The 22,809-nt window shown below is 38.9% G+C and overlaps 1 long non-coding RNA gene across 1 annotated transcript; it reads right to left on the minus strand.

The window, feature by feature from the left end:
• Nucleotides 1-8,459: 8,459 nt before the first annotated feature.
• LOC131423447 (uncharacterized) lies at nt 8,460-19,021 on the minus strand. Its single transcript, XR_009225048.1, has 3 exons — nt 18,887-19,021; nt 17,594-17,742; nt 8,460-10,416 (listed from the first exon to the last, which is right to left on the minus strand). It is a non-coding gene; the product is annotated as an uncharacterized LOC131423447 (long non-coding RNA).
• Nucleotides 19,022-22,809: the final 3,788 nt, after the last annotated feature.

Consider the following 22,809-nt stretch of genomic DNA (forward strand, 5'->3'; position numbering starts at 1 on the left):
ATTTTCTAAAGTCGTCTTCAATTTCTTTCTTTAGTGTCCTATAGTTTTCATTGTAGAAGTCTTTCATCTCTTTTGATAAATTGATTCACAAGTATTTTATTTTTTGAGGCTATTGTGAATGAGGTAGTTTTCCTAATTTCTCTTTCAGAGGATTCGTCAGTAATATATGGAAATGCATTTGATGTATGGTTATTGATTTTATATCCTGCTACTTTGCTGAACTCATTTATTAATTCTAGAAGTTTTCTGATGAGATATATTGGATCCTCTATAGAATCATGTCGTCAGCAAATAATAATAGTTTGTGTTCTTCTTTTCCTATTTGTATCCCTTTAATTTCTTTCATCTGTCTAATTGCTCTTGCTAGAGTTTTGTATGTGATTTGCCACAATTTTATTGAAAATTTTTGCACCTATGTTCATCAGGTATATTGGTCTTTTTTTTTTTTTTCCTTGATATGTGTCTGTCTGGTTTTGGTATCAGGTTGATACTAGCCTCATAGAATGAGTTTGGAAGAGATCCCTCCTTTGCTATTTCATGGAATAATTTGAGGAATATTGGTATTAGTTCTTCTTTAAAGGTCTTATAGAACTCAGCTGAGAATCCATCTGGTCCTGGGCTTTTCTTGGTTTCTAGGTTTTTGATGGCATCTTCTGCTTCCTTGCTTGAAATTGATCTTTCCAAATTGTGTATGTACTCTGGTTCAGTTTGGGTAGATCATATGCCTCTAGAAATTTTTCAGTGTCTTCAAGGTTTTCTATTTTACTAGAGTATAAATTTTCAAAATGGTTTCTAATTGTCTTCTGTATTTCAGTAGTGTCTGTCATGATTATTTCCTTTTTCATCACAAATTTTAGTAATTTGAATTTTCTCTCTCCCTCTTTTCATTAGGGTGGCTAAGGGTTTGTCAATTTTATTTATTTTTTCAAAGAACCAGCTTTTTGTTTTGTCAGTTTTTTGAATTTCTTCTTTTGTTTCAATTTCATTGATTTCAGCCCTGATTTTAATTATTTCCTGTCTTCTTCTACTTTTGGTGTTGATTTGTTCTTCTTTTTCTAGGGCTTTGAGATGTAATGTCAGGTCATTTATTTGTTGACTTTTTCCTTCTTTTAATGAATGAGCTTAATACAATGGACTTTCCTCTTTCTGCCTTCATAGTATTCCAGAAATTTTGATATGTTGTATTGGAGTTCTCATTTATCTTTAAGATTTTTTTTTTGTCTCGTCCCTGATGTCTTTTGTTATCTATGTGTCATTCAGTAGCATATTATTTAGTCTCTAGGTGTTGGAGGAGCTTGCATTTTTTATTTTATCTTTGATATCTAATTTCATTCCATTATTGTCAGATAGAATGAAGGGGTAGTATCTCTATTTTTTTTTTTTGTATTTGTTAAGACTTGCTTTGTGGTATAATATATGGTTTTTTTAGAGGAAAATCCATGTGCTGCTGAGAAGAAAATGTATTTGCTTGTTGATGGATGGAATATTCTATATATGTCAAATCTAAATCATTGATTGTTATTATTGAGTTCATTAGTTTCTTTGTTTAGTTTTTGTTTGGAAGATGTATCCAGTATTGAGAGAGGTATTTTAAAGTCTCTCAGTATTAATGGGTTGTGGTCTATTTGATTCTAGAGGTTGAGAAAGGTTTGTTTGGTATACATAGATGCTCCATTGTTTGGGGTATAGATATTTACATTTGTTATGTCTTCTTTATGTATGATTCCCTTGAGTAGTATGAAATATTTTTCTTTATCCCTTTTTATTAACTTTTGTTTGAAGTCCACTTTATCGAAAATGAAGATGGAAACCCCTTCTTGTTTAATGTGGTCCATGTGAGTGATATGTTTTTCTCATCCTTTCACCTTCAGTCTGTGGATGTCTTTTCCTGTGAGGTGAGTTCTTGAAGGAAGCATATTGTTGGGTCTTTTTTTTAAAAAAATCCAACCTATGTCTTTGCTTCTTAGCATTGATCAGTGTTTACTTGCTTAGCTATAAATTCTTTTAGCTTTTGTTTCCCATGGAAGGTTTTTATTTCATCATCAAATCTGAAGCTTAATTTTGCTGGATATAAGATTCTTAGTTGGCATTCATTTTCTTTCAGAACTTGGTATATGTTGTTCCAGGATCTCCTGGCCTTGAGGGTTGGGGTTGAAAAATCTGCTGAGATCTGAATTGGTCTTCTCCTATATATGACCTCATTCTTCTCTCTTGTGGCCTTTAAAATTCTGTCCTTATTTTATATGCTAGTCATTTTTATTATAATGTGCCTTGGTGTAGATCTGTTGTAATTTTGTACATTTGGTGTCCTATAAGCCTCTTATATTTGTTTTTCCAATTCATTCTTCATATTGGAAAAATTTTCTAAAATTATTTAATTGAAGAGATTGTGCATTCCTTTGGTTTGAAACTCTGTGCCTTCCTATATCCGAATAAATCTTAGATTTGGTCTTTTGATATTATCCCATAATTATTTGATGCTCTGATCATGGTTTTTAACCATCTTCACTGTGTAGTCAACTTTATATTTTGTCTTCATTGTCTGAGGTTCTGTCTTCCAAGTGATCTAGTCTGTTGCTGATGCTTTCTACTGAGTTTTTTTTTTATTTGGTTTGTTGTTTCCTTCATTTCAAAGATTTCTGTTTGTTAGGGTTTTTTTTTTTTCCCAAAAGCTCTCTCTTTCTTGAAGTATTCTTTTGCTACTTATATTTGCTCTCTAATCTCTTTGATGGCATGATCAATAGTTGCCTATATTTGCTTTCTTATCTCTTTGTTGGAGTGATAAATTTTGCCTGTATTTGCTCACTTAGGTCATTCTTTAATTTGCAGATCATTTTAATTATGTACATTCTGAACTCCTTCTCTGACATTTCATCAACTGCACTTCCATGGATTCTATTGTTATAGTATCTTGGTTTGTTTGGGGCATTTTCCTCCCTTGATTTTTTTATATTGTCTATGTGTCTTCCTCTCTTGCAGTGTGGATCCAAGATATCACAGTTTCTACTCTATAATCTTGTAGTGTCCCTGCAGGTTAGGAATACCTCACCTTTAAGGGGGAGATCAATGTTCAGAGCACGCAATGAAACTGACATGTAGCCATAAATCAATTAGCCTCAATTTGGACACTTAGAGTTTTGCCGCTATAAACAGAAATGATGAATATGGTTATCTTCTACCATGTAGCCAGCAGGTTTGCATAAGGGTTTACATTTTCTAATGGTGGACTGGGGGGGTGGGGGTGAAAGGGGTGGGGGCATGGGATGTTTATGAAGCAGGATATGAGAATATAGAGGTATTAGATTATAGGATGAGTGAAAGAGGAATCAACAGATGTTGGCTGTTAGCAGGAGAAAAAAAAGAGAGAGAGGTGACCCCATGTAAGGCTCCTTGTTGCCTCTGCAACAGGATGATGACTGTTAGCATACCTAGTAGGGAGACCTCTGGTGCAACTGGGCCCACAGGGACCTTGGTGATGGTCTTCCAGGTCTTGATTATTGTCCCTGGAAGAAAGTGGCCATGTCCCTAGTTGGTGGGCAGCAGTGGCATCAAGCCTATAGGTACCTTGATGTTGGGCTTTCAGGCCCCAGTCAATGTCCCAAGTTGGAAGCTGCCCCAATTAGAGGTGGTAGAAGTGGCAGCGGAGGTAAACCAAAATGGCAGTGGAGGTGTCCCAAGATGGAGATGACTGCTTTCAGAGATGGGGCTGGAAGAATGAGCTATGCGATGGCGTTGGGCAGCCTGTTTGTTGATGGAACACTGTGGCGTGTCATGCTACAATGGGCAGCTGCCTCCTGGCCCTGACCATTGTCACAGTGGAGGTTACTGTGTGGGAAGGGCTATGGCGGTGGCTGCAGTGTCCCAGGATGGAGGTGGTTTGGGTGCAGTCACATGTTGGTGGATAGGGAACCATGGCACGGCATTCCTCTCCCCTAATCTCATTTCTGATCTTATATTTTTGGCTTTTCCAGAATGTCATGTAATGTAGGCCTTTGCTTCTGACTGTTTTCACTTTATTACTGTCCTTAAGGTTCATCCATATTGTAGTATGCACCAGTTTTTTTTTTGTTGTTGTTGAGTAGAACTCCCTGGCACCACAATTTCTTTTTCTGTTTACCAGTAATAGATATTAGTTAGAGCTGTTTCCAGTTTGAGAGCATCAGAAGCTTTTTAGAAGGGAATTGAAATATCCTTTCTCTCCAACCCCTTAGGATGACTGATTGGCTTACAAATGGGACAATAAACTAGGTTGGTGGCTGTGTATTAAGAAAATATATATTAGTTAGGAAAACTGAAGCCATCTACATACAGGGAATTCAAAGCTTATGTGTATAGCCACAGAAATTGGAAAGGTGCCCTAGAAATGAAGCTGTAGACCTCATTGAGCTTGCAGCTCCCACCACATGACTCTCAAGACCTAATCTGGGCCCTACTGTGAGTTTCTGGAATCTCTGGGAGCAAATGGTCTGGTAATCTGCAGCACTAGCGTCACCTGGGAACATGGTAGAAATGAATTTTCTCAGGCTCTGCCCCAGCCCTCCCTGGGTAAACCTCATGTGGAGCCCTGCAAAATGTATTTTAACATGCCTTCTGGGGTATTCTGATTCACAGGTCTATAGCCCAAGTACAGGGGTCCCCATGAAGCTCACCCAAGACCTACTTTAACCCTCATGTTTAACCATACATCAGCATGTAAATGCTTTCGCCTTCCAAATCCCACACAAGTGCCCTCATTGACAAATCTAATCAGGAAGCTCATGGATGGAGAATGGGATTATGGGAAAGAAATTCCGAAGATGCTCAAGAAGGTGGAAATAATGTTTAAGTGATAATGAACAACTAGTACAATTTGAGAAAAGTAGAGAGCTGACAGCATTGGATGTTGGTAAAGAAAAATAGGGAGATTTTGCAGCTGCTTCTAGCTCTAAAACCAGGAAATCATTTGCTTCTTCCTGTTGTCTAGTTAGGCAGCCCTTCATTGGCATTTATCTAAATGTTCCTGAACTCACATTTAATAGATATAGTGGCTACTCTTGGAAATCTGCTATTTCCAGTTTCTAAAGCAGTTCTATCATCTTACATTCCCAGGGGCTAGCTGAGTTGCTAAAGACAGTGAGCTAAGGTGGTTCCTTCTTAGTATGTATAAAATTCAGTTACAATATGTCAGTGGTTTTTCTGCTTTTTAAGCCAAAGAGAAAGGTAAATAATATTTAAGAGACTTGTAAACCAAGTGTGTAACCATTTTGCACAATTCATGGTTTTATTTAATGAGCTTCTGTACCATAGGATGAGAGTTGTTCCCAGTGGGCCTCAATCAACTAGACTATTGAACAGAAATGCAGAATGTAAATTGGGTTTTAACTAAAATCATACTGCTATTACTTTTTATGGAACCCATAATTTCTGGTAGAGAGCAGGCATATAGAAAACCATTATTATGGAAATGCCTTTCGGGATTTGACCAACTACATTTGGATGGCAAATGAATGCTTTGAGGGTTGATCTGTATGCTACTGCTGGCTGTGTAGTGCTAAATATGTGCCGCCCCATAGTTCTTAATAATGCAGCTCTCCTGGCTTTGTAACTTCCGTGCACTATCTTTTAGCTCTGTTATGCTTGTATTTATTTATTTATAATTTCAAAGTCAGGGGAAGACCTGTTTACTTTCATTTATAACATCAGTGTACCGACTGGAGTTGTGGTTCAGCAATAGAGCACTCGCCTAGCATGTGTGAGGCCCTGGGTTCGATTCTCAACACCACATAAAAATAAATAAATAAAATAAAATAAAGGTATTGTGTCCAACTACAACTAAAAAATAAATATTAAAAAAACCCACAAGCTTTATTTAAAGAAAAGAAAACATAAGGGTAGATATTTTTTTCAATAATCATGGTAAAATATTTCTTACTCATGAAAACAAACAGGAAAAAAAAAGATAAACCATATGATTTTTTTTTTAAACCTGGTAACTGAAAATAAACAATTATTTTGAGGCTGAGTTTTTCTCTTCATTTCTACTTCCCCAGGCCATTGCAGACTTTGGAAGTCAAAGCAAGATTGCTAAGTGGATCAATGCTTGCATAACTGATTTTAAATATTGCTTGCATGCTCGTGGCTCCAAATTCCCCAGACTCAAGATGCAAAGTTTTCTCTTCCTGCTGGACCTCTCCATCTGGAGATCTCAGGTGTGGACTGCCCTCTACAGCTCTGTGGTACAGGTAGGCCTCTTACTTTCTTAGCTGTGCTAAATGTTTCCTGAGGACAGAAGCATGCCTAAATGATTATTCTCTTACAAGACTTTCACCATAGCACGTCCTTGCCAAGTTTATGTTGATTGCAAAACAGTGGCAGGAATGGCAGGTGATTGATAAGCAGAAAAAGGAGAATAGAAGAGGCCAGAGTCTTGGATTTATCATGAGTCTTGTCCCAACTCTCCTGGTCAGAATGCTTTTTGGCCACAGCAGGGTCTAATTATAAAACTAGACTAAGGCAGTCGTGGTGCATCAGGAAGGGAACATTTGAAACAGTTGTGTGTTCTATTCTGACCCTGACAGCTATAGTCTGTTTCATGATTTCATCTCAGCTATAAAATGAGAGTAACAATAGCCACCTTGCCAGGTTTTTGAGAGGTTTGAAGTTGGTTACATGTATAAAGAGCCTGAAACAGTGGCCAATACTGAGTAGATACTTGCTAAATGACCAATATGCTCATGCTGTTTCGAATTCCTAAGCACTCTGTTTTCTAAGATATTCTCCTGCTTTCTTCCAGTTGATTCTCACAACTGTTCTGGGGGCTAGGAATGACTGGGATCTCCATTTTGCAAATGAGGAAACTGAAGCCAGAGTCTCCTGGCTTGCAGATGAGGAGCTGGAACTGGATTTCTTTTGGCAGATCATTTGCCCATTCTATTTCAGATTGCTGGACCTTTGCAAAAAGATCTCAGTTCTACACCCAATGCCCAATCAGTTTCTTCTTTCCCCTCCTGTATTTCTGAAGCTCCTCATTTCTAATGCTCAACATTACTTTCTAGTTACATGTAGGTTTAATTCCCAGGACTATGTCAAACTTATCTTGATTTGCATAGCAGGCACTCAGGACAAGTTGAATTGTTGAAGTTAGGGTCAGAATACAGCCCAGTTAAAAGTTGTCTTTAATTAAAGAAAAGGGGAACTAAGAGCATTGTTTGGCATATTATTCGAGAGCCAGCATGGGAGCTAACAAGACAGGAAGCATCCATCTGCAAGCCCTGTGCACAACTCACCCCACTGAGAATGTTAATTATGTTTTTAAAGGGAGACTGGGAGACTGGTGGCTTTTGGCAAAGCAGAGGAGAACGGGTGGCCTGGGGAAGGAATACTAAATAGTTTCTCTAGTCTATGTTGCCAGCTCTCTTTTGCAGCTCTGGGGAGGGAGAGCATTTCTAAAAGACAGCTCTTCTGTCTGTGAGGGAGAGTTCATCCTGTTGTGTTGCCGCTGCTTCAGGCACCCTTCTTGTCTGAGGATTTTCCCTCACCCTCTGTCCTTATCCAAATGCACTGGATCCAAAGTCCTTCCTTTCCTCTGATCTTTGTTCTATCCATGATCCCTTTCTATTCTCATATACTCAGAGTAGTAAATGCAAATTGATTCAATGTAATTTTGTTAGGTAGCTAGTCAGCCAGGAATGGGTGAGCAGAGAAGGACAATGAAGGGCAACAGAAAACCACAGGGAGCCTCATCTGACAGGCCAGCACCTGGGAGACAAAACTATTCTTTCAAGATCATGTTACACACCTACCATGTGGCTTGGACCCTCCTTATCACTTAAACTGTCACAACCTCCAGTCACACTAGCAACCATGACATTAAGATACCTACAGAGAAAGCTGTAATTATGTTTTTAAAGGGAGACTGGGAGATGGGTGACTTTTGGCACACTGTCCTTTCCTTTCTGAAAGGACCCACTCTTCCATTGAGAGTATCCCCTTTCTTATCCCTTCCATTGAACTCAAGCCTGTTACTCTGAGCAGCATGTCTGAAATCTTTCTGGTGTGATTACAAGAATTGGGGTCTGCCACCTCAGTTTTATGGCAGTCCTCTGCCCTGTAACAATTTCAAAGTCCATTTTCAGATGCACTGTTAACATTTTCAAATATGTAGTTTGGGACTCAGTAATTCCACCTTCAGGAGTGAGTCTATCCATTAGAAAATTCTCCCACAAGAAAGTATAAAAATATAATACAAGTATTGGCATGCGTGTCATAGTAAGAATGAGAAGTACCCGCAAAGTTCATCAATAAAAGATCATTTAAGGAAACCTTGGCATAGTCATGTCATATAACTGTTAAAATGAATAAGGTAGGTATGTATGTATGCAGTCTTTAGCTAAAAGGAAAAGTCACAGAACAATGTAGGTTATAAGACCCTGTTTTTATGTACAGAAAAAAAAAAACCCAGAAAGATATACAACATTTATTTATTTAGCAAATACTTATTGAGCATGAGCTATGAGCCAGACAGTGAACATAAATAATTTCTGCCTTTGTGGAGCTTAAATTTTCATGTAGGATAATGGACAATAAAACCTGGTAAATAGGAGAGCTACCTAATTCGGTAAAAGATAATAAACATTAAGGACAAACACTAGAGTGGACTGTGATAACTTTTGGGATTAAACATCCTGGAGAAAGGGACAAGGGCTTCATTTTCTATTATCAGACTTTATTGCTCAGATGGGTATCTGTTATTTTCATTACTTTTTAAAGGGAATTGAAAGGATTTCTCTAGTCTCCTCTGTATCTTCAAATTCTCCCATTCAATAAAATCTTTCTGTTCTACTTACAAACAGGAATTTTTCTTCCATCTTAAAAACAAAGCCACAGCAGAATCTCCCCTATCCTTAGATCCCCTCTCCCAGCCAATCCTGCCCCTTATTTTTGTACCAAAGTCCTTGAGGATTTGTCACCTCCTATTTAAGCATCCACCTAAGCCTGCCTTCCTTGATTGATTGATACTGGGAGTTGAGCCCAGGAGTTCTTTGCCACTGAGCTACATCCCCAGCCCTTTTTATATTTTATTCTGAGTCAGGGTCTTAAAAGTTGTTTAGGGCAATGCTGAGTTGAAGAGGCTGGCCTCAAACTTGCCATCCTCCAGACTCAGCCTCCCAAGTTACTGGGAATATAGGTGTGCACCACCACGCATGGCACCACCTACATTTAGACCTCCATGTTGCTGAAATTGCTGTCTCACTTCATCAGTAAATTGCAAGGACACATCATCTTCTCTCTGGGCATCACTTTAAAGTCCCCTGGGATGCCTTTCCTTTCTCTGAGGTGTGTTCTGAGTTAACCTCTCCCTCCACACATTCTCCCAGGATGACCTCATCCACCCTCCTACTTTGCTAACCTATTTTTTGACATCTCCTAAATTTTGATCTCCAATTCTACTTTTCTTGCTCATTTTGGGTTCCATATAGTCATCCCTATGAGATGTTAAACTGAGCATGTTCAAAACTGAATTTTCAATTTTCCTCTTAAACTAGGCATTTTTTCGTGTGTGTGTGTGTGTGTGTGTGTGGTTTTCCTGGAACAAGGGCACTACCATTTAAAAGTCAAGATTGAAAGCTGCAAATCACCTGTTATGAAAATGTGTCCTACTTAATTCTGTGGCCAGTGCACCAGGCACAGTGTCTGACACCTGGAGGGGCACTTAGTCAATGCTTGCCAGTAAGCAGGAAGGAAGGATGAATTGTCATTTTGTGGTGGAGAGAACACTGTGAATTCACCACACTGCTTCACTCTCCTGGTGCACAGATAGGATGTGGTGTTTCTCAGGAGCTAGGTGGATTCATACCACTGTTTCTTGATGGCGGGATGCAGGCAGCGTGATGTTCATTTTCAGGCCCTGCCATGCATTTTCCAGGCATCCCATGCAACCTTGCATGTGCTCTTGCTTTCCCCGTTTGCATGGCTGGATGTAATGGACTTTGACGCTTAGAAAAGAACAGCATGGAAATGCAAGGAACTGGATCCCCTCATCATGCTTGCTTGGAAGGAAGCCATGCCAGGGAGTCACTTGTCCAGGAGCATCCACATGAAGCTTTGAAAATCAAGAAATATGCTCCTGCTCTATTCATCCACCAAGGCCATAGAGACGTTTGTTACAGCATTATTATAATACAGGCTTCAAAATACAATTCTCATATGACACTCGATAACAAAATTATGCTGTTTAGTGAGAATACTTTGTCTTAGCTGTGGGCACAGTAACACTTAACCTTGACTTGTGCTAACAGATGGTAGTACAGCTCTGTGGAGATGCTTCTGAATACTCTGTCTCTGCAGTAACTTCCATTTCTTTCCCATTCCTCAGATTCTGATGTTCCTTGAGCTCTGGGTTCATCCACCATCTATAGGTGAAGTAGTTGATCCATTCTGTGGGTTGGAGTTAGATTCACGTTATCCTTCATAATGTTCAGTTGCTTTCTGCTATTCTTCAACAGATCTTTAGCTTTGTTTCTCTACCATTTTCTCAAAAGTCCTTTGCTTTACCTTTTCATATGCAATGTGATAAATATTAAAATACTAGTAAATATGGTGCTGTGAATGTATACCTTTTGCCAGCCATTATGGATCCAAACTGTTCATCATACACTTTTGTTAGATAAGTGAGGTCACGGTAGAGGATATAACAGCATTCCTTATCTCAAGATAGCACGCATAGTGCTCATTGGCTAAGAGTTCATAGAGAAATCTGGCACACCAGTTTCTCATTGGCTAGGAATATGTTAGAGAGCTGCATTCAGCGACTCAGGAAAATATGTATCCATGGTATACTATTATAAAATGTTACACACAGAAATGATATTTAGAAAAAATATCCCACAGGCAAAGAACTAAATGTCAAACTGGTACTGGTGAGGTATTTGTTAGAGATATAGTTATATCAATCTGCTTTGCTCCACTGTTACAGCCAAGAAAGCCAAGAGTGTATTATAGCAGGTTCCATCTGGTTATGAATGGATTTCAAATGGGTCCTCAACAGTCTGGGGAAAAAAAAGGGTACTTATAACAAGGATGCCCATATAGGTCAAGGTGGTATGCTTTGTGGATTGACTCTCTGTCTGCTCTTGGCAAATTTTTATATTTCAGTGGCCTCAGAAGTTTAGGATAAGTTTGTATGCAAAGCATAGATTCACACAGAAGTGTCTTTGTGTGGCCTTTGTGGCAAAGATCTCTTAGGTCAAGTTCATGTCTTTGCTGACTGAGAGTTTCTTTCCTGAATACCTCTTCCCCTGGAGGCATGACAGCACTTTAGCAGATACAGTTTGAGTCGCATAGCTAAATATAAAATCCAGTAATCATTTCTTTTTGGTTTGCAAGACCTCTTTTCCCCTCTATGTTATTTTAAAAAGAATGCATAAAATAGTAATTATAAATCTATGTTAATGTGTTCATAATATGTAAATATTTAGTCTGTGATGATAATGGTATTAAGGAAAAGGGACAGAGATGTATAGGAGTAGAATTTTCATATGCTATTGAACAAATTAGCATTAATTCAAAAATAGTTGTTTAATTTTAAGGTGTTAATTACAGCCTTGAAAGTAACCTCAAAGAAAATAACTTTAAAAATACAGAAAAGGCAATGAGGAGGGAATCAAAGTGGTACTCAATGAAAATCAAATAGAATAAAGAGAATAATGGAGTAATTGAGGGGTAAAAAAATACATAGCACACAAAAAACAAGCAGCAAATTGACAGAAGTAAGACCTTCCTAATCAGCAGTTGTTTTGAATGTACATTAATTAACTTCTCTAAGTTAAAAAGCAAGGATTGAGAGAATAGATTTAAAACAATGTTTCATCTCCACTGTCTAAAAGAGAATCACTTTAGATCCAGGACAAAGTAGAAAAAAAAGTTTAATGGTTTGGACAAATATATTCTATAATATATTCCGTGTAAATATATTCTGTGTAAATAGCCCTTACAATGGAACATTATTCGTAAGAGGGAATAAAAAGTACTGACACGTGGTTAAATCTTAAACACGCTCTGCTAAGTGAAAGAAGCCAGACATGAAAGGCCACATATTGTAGGATGCTATTTATGTGAGATATCCAGAATGGCCATTTCCACCGTCACTGAAAGCAGATGAGTGGTTACCAGAAACTGTGGGGTGGGGAGTGATTGCCAAATGGGTACAGAATTTCTGTTTAGGGTGATAAAATTCCAGAATTAAATTTCAGTGATGGAATGAACCATATCATGAAAGTTCTTAATGCCACTTAATGTTACATTTTGGGGGGGGGATTGAATTCAGGGGCACTTAACCACTAAGCCACATCCCCAGCCCTATTTTGTATTTTATTTAGAGACAGGGTCGCACTGATTTGCTTAGCACTTTTCTTTTGCTGACACTGGCTTTGAACTTGTGATCTCCACCTCAGCCTCCCAAGCTGCTGGGATGACAGCTGTGCACCACTGCCCCTGGCTGAATGTTTCATTCTGAAGTAGCTAGAATGGTAAATGTTTTATGATGTGGATTGTACCACCATAAAAAAAAAAAAGAAGAAGAAAACAAAAAGGACATACCATCAATGGAAACTGACTCCGAGATAATTGAAAGTTGGATATAATAGTATAGGATTTTAAATTAACTTCTATAAATATTCCCAATCACTTAATCAAATGAATGCTAGCAACAAATGAAAAAGGTAGTGCTAGAGCCAGATGTTTGTCGGCAAATTAGATCTCAAGACTATTTATATAGGGCAGGAAGTGTGTGTGGCTCAGTGGCAGAGCACATGTTTACTGTGGGTAGGGAGGCCCTGTGTTTAATCCCCAGCATCAGAAAGTATATAAGTAAATAAAGAAAGAAATACATAAATAAAGACTGTAGCTAGCTATCTACATAAATAGCTATTTATAGATGATACACACACACACACACACTTATACATGTGTACACACAACACACACACACACACACATGTCTCCCTTAAGACTGTGTATATGTATATCCTTCATATATCAAGACAGCTAAGGTAATAAGAAATTAAATGTTTCAGTATGATTCTGGGATGTCATCCGGGATGTGGCAGAACTCTAGTGGGAACAGCAGAGATGATGCTTCTATGCTCTGATGAGATCAACGATAGGCTTTATATGTGATCTTGAGATGAATCTCTTTTGCTCTGGTTAATTTGATGTGTTAATATCTTTTGCTTCAGGCTGCTTAGGATTAAAGATTAGGCTGAAATCATGTCATAGGGGCTCTTTAATGTTTCCATCTGGACTTTAATATTTTCAGGATTGTATTTCCAAAAACTAGTGTTTCCTTCTTTGGTTACCTCCTCTGTAATGGATCTTGCCTTGGGTTCCCAAAGAAGTATCCCAGGAGTGACAGTATGGCTTTAAAACAAAAACAGAGGGAGCCTGAGTCTGAAGACTCCCTAAGCATGCCCAAATTCTTTGTTGCTCAGGCAACTACTAACAAATTTCTACCAGGTTTCTGGTTAAAAAATTTGTAAGTGGTTCAATCTGTATTTCTTATGTTGAAGCTGAACATTTAATTTGCATTGCTCCCCTCAGTAGGTTCAGAAATGCTAATTTTGTTCTTTTATTTTCTGACAAAAAACCATAAGTTATATCCTGTCCAGTTACAGAAAATATTGAACGATATAACGAAAAGCTTCAAGTATAAAAGAAAAAATAGTATTTTAAGAACATGTATTATGGAGAAATTAGTTGTCTCAGGCATGAAATCTCTAAATGAGCAAAGAGCTGTCGACTTTCTCTTCAGTACAAAGAAATAGGAAAATATGACGCAAGTGTTGTCCTCCACAAACCCATAATATGATCAATTGATTTCTTTTGTTCAAAAAGCTGAAAGAGATCTCAATTGAAAATATAACCTTTAAGTTATCATTATTGTTCACCTAATAATGCCCAATGTTAAAAAATAAACATCTAGACCTGTTTAAGGATCTTGATACTTGACAACTGAGTATCAGACTTAAGTAGTTATTGCTTAGATATATTTCTTGGATGGTTAGTTGTAATTTGTGATCTTCCTTAATTCATAATTAGGCACTAAGGTAAGATTGTTGTACTCAAATAGTAACATTTGATTTCTTCTTTCAAAAAAATATAAATACAAAGAAACTTATTTTAAGGGCATCTCTTTTGTAACCAGAATATGAAATGGGTAAAAAAGCAAAGTTCTCCAAAACCCCTGTTTTTTTTTTTACCTGTTTCTCAAGTTCTTTACCAGAAGCTACTTGTGTTCCTGATAGTTTACATGTCACACACTACAGATTCTCTAAGGAAAAGTCTCTAGAAACTTAACACTGCCACTAAGGCCTTTTATTTTCTTCTACTTCCTTAATATTGCCAGCTTACTACCAATTCTCATTGCAGATGTGGTATGTTGTTTTATTTACATCTGCTTGTCTCTGCCCCATTTTTCATTTACTTCTCTGAAGCATTAGTATACTCTCCTACATAATTGGGATTAAGCTTGCTATATGACTTTCTTTGGCCAGAATAATATATACAAACAATACTCTATAAGTAGTTTGCCCTTGCTCCTCTTGGTTTGGCTGTCCATCAAAAGATCAGAATGTTCCAGACCATTCCTTCAGCCTGGGATCTAGTATGGGGAGGCATGTGGAACTGAGCCTGAAAGAGTCACAGCCAATTGCAGTCCTCATGTAACATGAGTAAGAAATAAATATTAACCATTGGAAATCATTGAGGTAGTGGGATGTTTGTTCCTCAGCAGAAGCTGACTAATACCAAAGGTTATCTACAAAATTAAACTTTCTCTCATCATGTTTTCTCCTTAGTAAACATATTACTTATCAAAAACAGGCTGTAAGGAAATGATTTATCTATGAAATTGAGTTCCTTGACAGCAGGACTTGAAACCTTTCTTTTCAATTTGGTATCCCCAACATTGATCATAGAGTATATAACAAATATTTGATGAGTGAAGAGTTATCTTCAGCTGCAAATTCAGTCTCTGTACCCTGTGAAAGTATCTGTAATGGTTTAGGTGTGAGGTGTCTCTCAAAATCTCATGTGTGAGACAATGCAAAAAGATATAGAGGTGAAATGATTGGGTTATGAAAGCCTTAAACCAATCAGTGAATTAATCCCCTAATAGGGATCAACTGAGTAGTAATTGAAGGCAGCTATGGTGTGACTGAAGGATGTCTGTCATTGGGGATGTGCCTTTGGGGTATATATTTTGTATTTGGTAAGTGGCATGCCTTTCTTTGCTTCATGGTGTTGTGTCTTGAGCTGCTTCCCTCCACACACTCTGCTACCATGATGTTCCGACTTACCTTGAGTTCTGAGGAATGTAGCTGGTTGTCTATGGACTGAGACCTCTAAAACAGTGAGTGCCCAAATGAACTTTTCCTCCTCTAGTTGTTCTCATCAGGTCTTTTGGTCATAGCAGCAGAAAATCTGATTAAAATAGTATCTTTAGGGCTGGGATTGTGGCTCAGCAGTAGAGTGCTCACCTAGCAAGTGCAGGGCCCCGGGTTAGATCCTCAGTACCACGTAAGAATAAATAAATACAGGTATTGTGTCCAATTACAACTAAAAAATAAGTATTAAGAAAAAATATTATCTTTTTAACTCCTAACTACCTCTTCTCAGCCTCACTCTAGGATCTTTTGGTTTGTATTCTTCAAAACCTTAAGTTAACCTCTACAAAACTGGTAGAAAAGAATACTATGGAAAAATAATAATAAGAAGAAGAAGAATAAGAATAAAATTAGCATACATGGACTTAGTATTTATGAGCTAAGTCATTTAATCTGCTTTCTCATTTAAATCTCACAATGGAATGAAGTAAAGCCAAGCATTTCTTCTTTTTTTGAACGGAAGAGAAAGTAACTCCCAAGATCTACAGCTGGTGTGTAGTTAATTTGAGGATTTGGAGCTCAGGTAGTCTTATTGGAGAATCGAATTTTTACTCCAATATATCATCTTAGCAGATTGCATTTAAAAGAAAATTGAAATATACTTTGCATGATTTGATGTATTGCTCTCAGACTGGTATCCTACAAATTGATCAGGGGGCAAGGCTCAATCTGCCTGACTTGCCTAGGTTGGCAGCGACTTGTATCCATGAGGCAGACAGCATCAGAAATCTTTGGTTTTGCCCATTTTCTTGGGTTCATTCTGACTAGCAGAAGATCTTTGAGGAAAGCTTTTATCCTTGACACTTTCTTTTTATTCTGAAAAGTGCACAAGGATTAATGAGACAATTGTCTACAAAGTGCTTTGAGTTCTGTCTGGGGAGCCGAGAGGTGATTTAAGTGCAAGGAATTATTCCTTTACCTTAATTAGTATTGAGTTTTTAAATAGAACTCATCATCGGAGAGTAACACTCAGATTATAATAAAGATCAACAAGGGTCAAGAAGTTCAGAGAAGGTGAAATGTCTCCCCAGGACACTGATATGCTATACACTAACCAAAGAGAATGAAAAAGCCAGGAAGGACCTTGATAAACCATCTATCTATCTATCTATCTATCTATCTATCTATCCATCCATCCATCCATCCATCCATTCATTCATTCATTCATGAGGAAACATGCCTAATGTTACAAGATTGGTTGGGTCAGGTGTCTTGCATAAGGTCACACAGCAAGTTAAGGTTGATGAAGTGGAGAAATGTTCAGTGGGTCTAGTGACATGTGTCATTAGAAAGGGAAGGAGAAGAGGGCAGGGAGGGTCAGGTTGCTGGTGGATGGGATGACTTCAGGGGAAATGTGGAACTTGAGAAAGGTCTGAATCAGCTGGGAGTGAATGTCCAGTATTCATTGTGATCCACACTGTGTGATCTGGAGTGTAGAGGTTGGAACATGCATCATGAGAAAAAAAAATCACAACATTTAATTCTCAATATGAGGTAGGTCCCATAGAAGATGCAGGACTTGTCATTTACTGATGTTTTCTGAGCATCTTTTCTCACTCTAATCCTCCTTTCTTAGAACATAAGTGGTATCTAGTGTGTGAGGCAGTGAATTGAGTCCTACATTCTTAGAAAAGGAGTGGAAAAAAAACTAAAAGTATTTTGTATACCAAGGATATAAGAAACTAATAAAAACAAGAATATCCAATATCAGGCTGGGGTTGTGGCTCAGCAGTAGAGCACTTGCCTAGCACGTGCGAGGCACTGGGTTTGATCCTCAGCACCACATAAAAATAAATAAGTAAAATAAAGGTATTGTGTCCAACTATGACAAAAAAAAAATAAAAAAAGAATCCAACATCAAGGTTTATGTATGGATTTATTTATCCATGTATCTGTCATCAATCTGTCTCTACCTATCTTTTGTTACCTATCATCTACCTATAAATCTATCTCTCTACCTAACAACCAACCTGCTTGCCCACCTATCAACATGTACTTCCTTGTTACTGAGTAGAACTTGAGGACATGAGAGGTGGAGAGAGAATGCCACAGTTGTTCAAAGAAGGTGAAACTGATTCCAGTAGAAGAGAGGATAGTATCAACCATAACCAACATTTATATTGGGTCTACTATGAGCTGTGCTGTGTTTAAGGGCTTTGCATGCATTTACTTACTTAATCCTTGCCACTATCCCACATAGAAGATCTCTGTGTCAACAGAAATCTTGCTCTGCACGTCTCTTGTCACTGTCTTCTTCTGTCTTGGATGGGTTCAGAGCAAATACTGTGGAGTGGTAGCAGTGTCATGCTAAGCTCACTGCAACCTGAGGCAAAAAGAAATCAATATACTTCTGAACCTTTATTTAATTATTTATGTAAACATTTGATGTATTGCCGATCATAGATTTTTGTGGGCATTTTTTTTAGTTTTAAAAATGAATTCAACAATCATTTATTTGATTACTGATTTTGAAGAGTAACTCCCATAGATTTTGCACCTGAGCAAATGTCTCACCCACCTCCCCCAAGTTCCACCCATGAAGAACAACCTCCACCAGTTCTAAGAGAGCCTTAGCAATAGTTCTACCAGAGAGGACTGTGATTGTCTCAGCAGTGGTCCCATGCCCATCTCTGAACCAATCACAGATGCTTAAGAAGACTGCAGTGTTTTGATTGGGCTGTGGAGGTGGGCAGGATCAGTTCTTCTCATCTTCTAGGAGTGTTGGAGAAGGTGTCTTATTGCTGCCTCCTGTGGCAAAGCCAGAGATGGGGATTCTCATTCATTTGATGGGGTTGGGGAGAGGTGTTGTTGCATTCAGCAAGGGGGTGAGAAGGTGGAGAAAATTGTTTGGCAAGAATGTGGTTTCAGGTGAAGATTAGCTGCAATGTGATCCCAGTAAAGCAGGCCACGGGGGTCTCCCCTTTTGTGTGCCCATGCTGGCCAGTCATTCTCTGAGATCCAGCAGTGATGGAGGAAGTCAGCTCCATTTGACTGGGGATATGTCTTTATAGAATAAGACATCTGTGAATTATCATCAGCCCCCACATACAGAAGTCAGGGATGGCCATACAGACCAGCAAGGGACTTGTCCAGGGTCCTACAAAGGTTGGTCCCCAAAGATAAAATAATAACCAGAAATGGATGCTGTTCAGGCATCCAATAGTTATCTGCCAATCTTCCTCCTTAGTAAAGGAAACAGTTGCTTATCCCTTACTGAAATATATTTTAATGGAGAAAAAAAATCTCTTTCTATCCCTCCCTGTACCCCCTCCCTCTCTTACCCTTACCCTCATCAGCACATACACACACATGCACAGGTTCACGTATCCTGATCTAGAATTCTCAAATATTGAAAAGCACAAGTGGCTGCATGTGTCGCCTTCTTGCCTCTGCCTTGTGAGTAAAAGCTTTTAGCAGAGATTCGACAGGCTCACCTGAGCTAACCTCTCTGCTTTCACACAACCCACCTGAGTGACACTGCAGCAGTGAATCATGCTGACACTCCATGTGCAAGCCTGCTGGTAGCTGGATGAGGTGGCATTATGATGAGCAAAACGGACTTCTTCCTTGAAAATTCCATCAGGGGAGGTGTATGCCATTTAGAGGTTTCCTGTGCCAGGAAACTGTGCTGTTAGTTGAGCTGAAACCAGGGCAAGGAAAAAAGAGGGACCTGCCCTCCGCAGCGTGAAGTGCCAGGAAGCCTGCACAAATGTTCCTCTGTGTCAGCAAGGGGGCCCTGTCACCCTTTCATTAGCTGTAATTGAAGGCCTACAGAGGCAGTAATTACAAATACCAGCCAGGTCTCACAGGCTCATCTGTCTTTGTTTATCATCAGAGTAAGAGTATTGATCATTACTAAGGCCTCCCTTTCTTTTGGATAGGGACAGGGAAATTGGATTAACAAAGCCTGGCGTGTTTTGTGTACCACATTGCCTGTAGGGAAGACAGATCAGAAGTACTGAGAAATGGCAAGCGCTTGATTTCCTAGGGTATGCCGGCTGCTAGCACTCTTAGGTGCTTCTACCACAGGGGCTTTATTACTCTGATTCCCCATCATCCTAGCATCCTTGCTCTCATTGGAACACCACAGACCCACAGCACATTGAGTGTCTCTCCTCTTAAACCTGTCTTCAGGTACCCTCAAAATAATGGCCTGCCTGGGAACCAACTTGTTATTCTGAAAGATGGTTTAAAAAAAAAATACAAATACAAGCATTTAACTGGCTCTTACTGTATGAATTGTGCCAAAGTAACTACAGAACTGGACTGGTGAATGGAAGTTTCTCTTTATGGAAGAAGCCTAGCAAAGGAGTGAAAAAGTAATGGTAACATTAGAGCAATGGTTTTCAAGGATGGCATGCATCAAAATCAGCAGACGCACCCAGCTTGGAGATTCTGGTTCAGTGGGTCTGGAGTTGGCCAGGAAAATTGGCTTTCCTAAGATTGCCAGTCTGGGGACCACCATACTTTTGAGAGTTACTGGATTATAGCATGATCGTTTTAGAAACCAGATAAAGTAGATCGTGGCAGAGATTATTAGTCACTATTAGTGTCACAAGAAAAGAGGTAACTAAGCAATAGGTGCCCCCGATGGGAGTATTACAAAGTCACGTATGGGGTATTTTTTTAAATATTTTTTAGCTGTAGAAGAACACAGTATCTTTATTTAATTCATTTATTTTTATGTGGTGCTGAGAATTGAACCCAGTGCCTCACACATGCCAGGCAAATGCTCTGCTACTAAGTCACAACCCTAGCCCCATCCAATGGGGAATTCTTGTCAAAATATGGATGTTTAATCTATCTAGCCAAACCTGAATATCATTTTATAGGAAATGCAAGGGGCAGAGAAATGAATCACACAACTTCACCACAGGGATACACAAAGCCAAATTCATATTATGGGAAACTCTTAAAAGCCAACAAATGAGTTATTATTGGAAAGAAAAGGAGAAGGAGGGAAATGAATGGTTTCTAAGAGACTTAAGTCGCATGATCCCATTAATTGGGTCCGTTGGATCTTGATCCTATCCAATGACCTGTGAAGAAGGAAATGGTAAGATAAGCAAGGCAATTTGAAAGATGGCCAGATATTTGATGACCCCCAGGGGAGTTCCTGTCACCACCCTCAGTCTTCACATGGATGGTTCCTTCTCAACCTTTTATTCAAATTTTTAAATGTTATTTCGTCTTCTGAACCACCTTATCTAGGCAGCAGCCTCTTCTCTATCTCAGCATAATTATTTATATTTCTCGTAGACACCATAACCACCAGGAGGCCTCTTTCTCTCTTAGCACTGTCACCTCTCCTTCCTGGCCCATGGCTGGGAACACAGTAAATTAATGATTATTTCCTGAATTAATGATCAATAAAACCTTAGTGAATTCTAATGTTTTCAAATTCAGAGTCCAGCAAGGTACATAATATTTTACCTTTTCTTCCTTCCTTCCTTCCTCTCTTTCTTTCCCTCCCTCCCTCTTTCTTTCCCTCTCTCTCTACCGCAGGGGCTTGCTTACTCTGATTTCCCATCATCCTAGCATCCTTGCTCTTTCTCTCTCTTTCTTTCCTTCCCTTCCTCTCTCTCTCTTTCTTTCTTTCTCTTTCTTTCTTTCTTTCTTTCTTTCTTTCTTTCTTTCTTTCTTCCCTCCCTCCCTCCCTTCCTCTCTCCCTCCCTTCCTTCCTTCCTCCCTCACTCCCTCCCTCCTTCCTTCCTTCCTTCATGCAAAGTTAACACAAGTTGAGTGATTCATGCAAGATCATAACCTGTGCCAAACTAGCATAGTCAGGACAGAACCCCCTTTTTTTGACTCCTCATCTGATTATCATTCTCTCTGAACAAGTTTTCTCCCATGGATGTCTGAACATCTAAATATTCTCATTTTAACAGTTGAGCATATACTTGATGCTCTTGGTGGAAAAGAGGGTGCTTCGTTCTTTCTCTTCATTTGTGGAAGGAGAGGGGTGAGCACCAGGGATACTGCCTATGTGAGTGAGTGAAATGCGGATTTGGAAAATTAGCATTTTTGGAGAGGGTTGGTTTTTCCCTTCCCGCTTGAAGATAACCATCTTACCTCCTTAACTAGGCTGAAATGGAGTTGGGAGCTCATTTCTATCAGTATATCTGCAAGTTTAAAGTCTCCCCTTTCCCTTTATTTCCATCTCTGCACATATTATCCTATCTATTGCTTGTCATCTCCATTTCTGTCTATGTCTCTATCATCTCCATCTTCATCAATATTATCATCTCTGTGTCTGTCATCTCTATTTCTTTCTCCGTTTCTACCATCTTCATCATCTCTATTTCTTTCTCCATCTATCTCCATCTCGGTCATCCCCATCTTTATCATCTCTGTTTCTGTCTCCATCTCTATCATCTTTCTATCTCCTTCTCTATCTCTATCCATCTCTGTCATTTCCATCTGTGTCTACCTCTCTCTTCATCTACTTTTAACCTCATTCCTCTTCCAAGCTTCTACCATATTGTTTTCTGCTCCCCCTTTCACAGCCAAACTTATTAAAAGAATCATCTATCACTGTTGATCTTCATTTTCTTACCTCATATATTTCTCACTGTCCACTCCAATTTGGTTTCTCTTCCCTCCATTCTTCCCTCCAAACTATCATTGAAAAATAACCAATAATTTCCATATTGCCACATCCAGTAAGTAGGCTGTTCTCATCTTTACCTCAGAAGTGCTGAACAATGAGGTGTCCCTTCTGGTTGAATTATTGCTCTCTTGGTAAGGATCTTTTAGTCAAGATCAATTAATGCCAGAGAAATAAAATCTTAGTGGTTTAAACACAATAAAAATTATTACATTATTCATTGTAATAATAAAAGAGAAAAGGATAGGGAAGATAGTGTACGAGAGAGATTTCTATAGGGTAGGCTTGCAGCTATATGGGTCACTTCCACCCACATTACATTGGCCAGAAATCAGTCTTTTGATCCTTCCTTGATGCAAAGGATGCTAAGAGTCCTGGATGGGTACCTCCTTCCCAGGAAGGCAGAAATGCAGGCATGTGCCAGGTCATAGGTTCCCAAGTCTGCAAAGCAAGACTCAGTGTATTCTCTCCCCAGGTCCCATCTCTGCTTTGTGCCACATAGGCCACTTTCCCCATACCACCCCATCTTTCCCCAGTGAAAGCCTTAGTTTCTTATTAAAGATTTTATAGGGGCCTCCAGATCACTTTTGCACCTAAATCTCCTCTAGAAAATGAACCTATTAAATCCAAACTGCTCTTTCACAAGCCACTAGTGGAGGTTTAATTGTCTTAGTGCAGAGGAACTTGATTTCTCCATTTTTAATGCTGTCTTCTGTAATGGGTGCCCTGTGCTCCTTGCTCTCTGCTGTATACTCTCTGGGATCATTTCAGGTCACAAAAGGA

This window comes from Marmota monax, unplaced genomic scaffold, assembly GCF_021218885.2.
Source record: "Marmota monax isolate L192 unplaced genomic scaffold, Marmota_monax_Labrador192_F-V1.1 WCK01_AAM20220418_F8-fsc00028, whole genome shotgun sequence".
NCBI lineage: Eukaryota > Metazoa > Chordata > Mammalia > Rodentia > Sciuridae > Marmota > Marmota monax.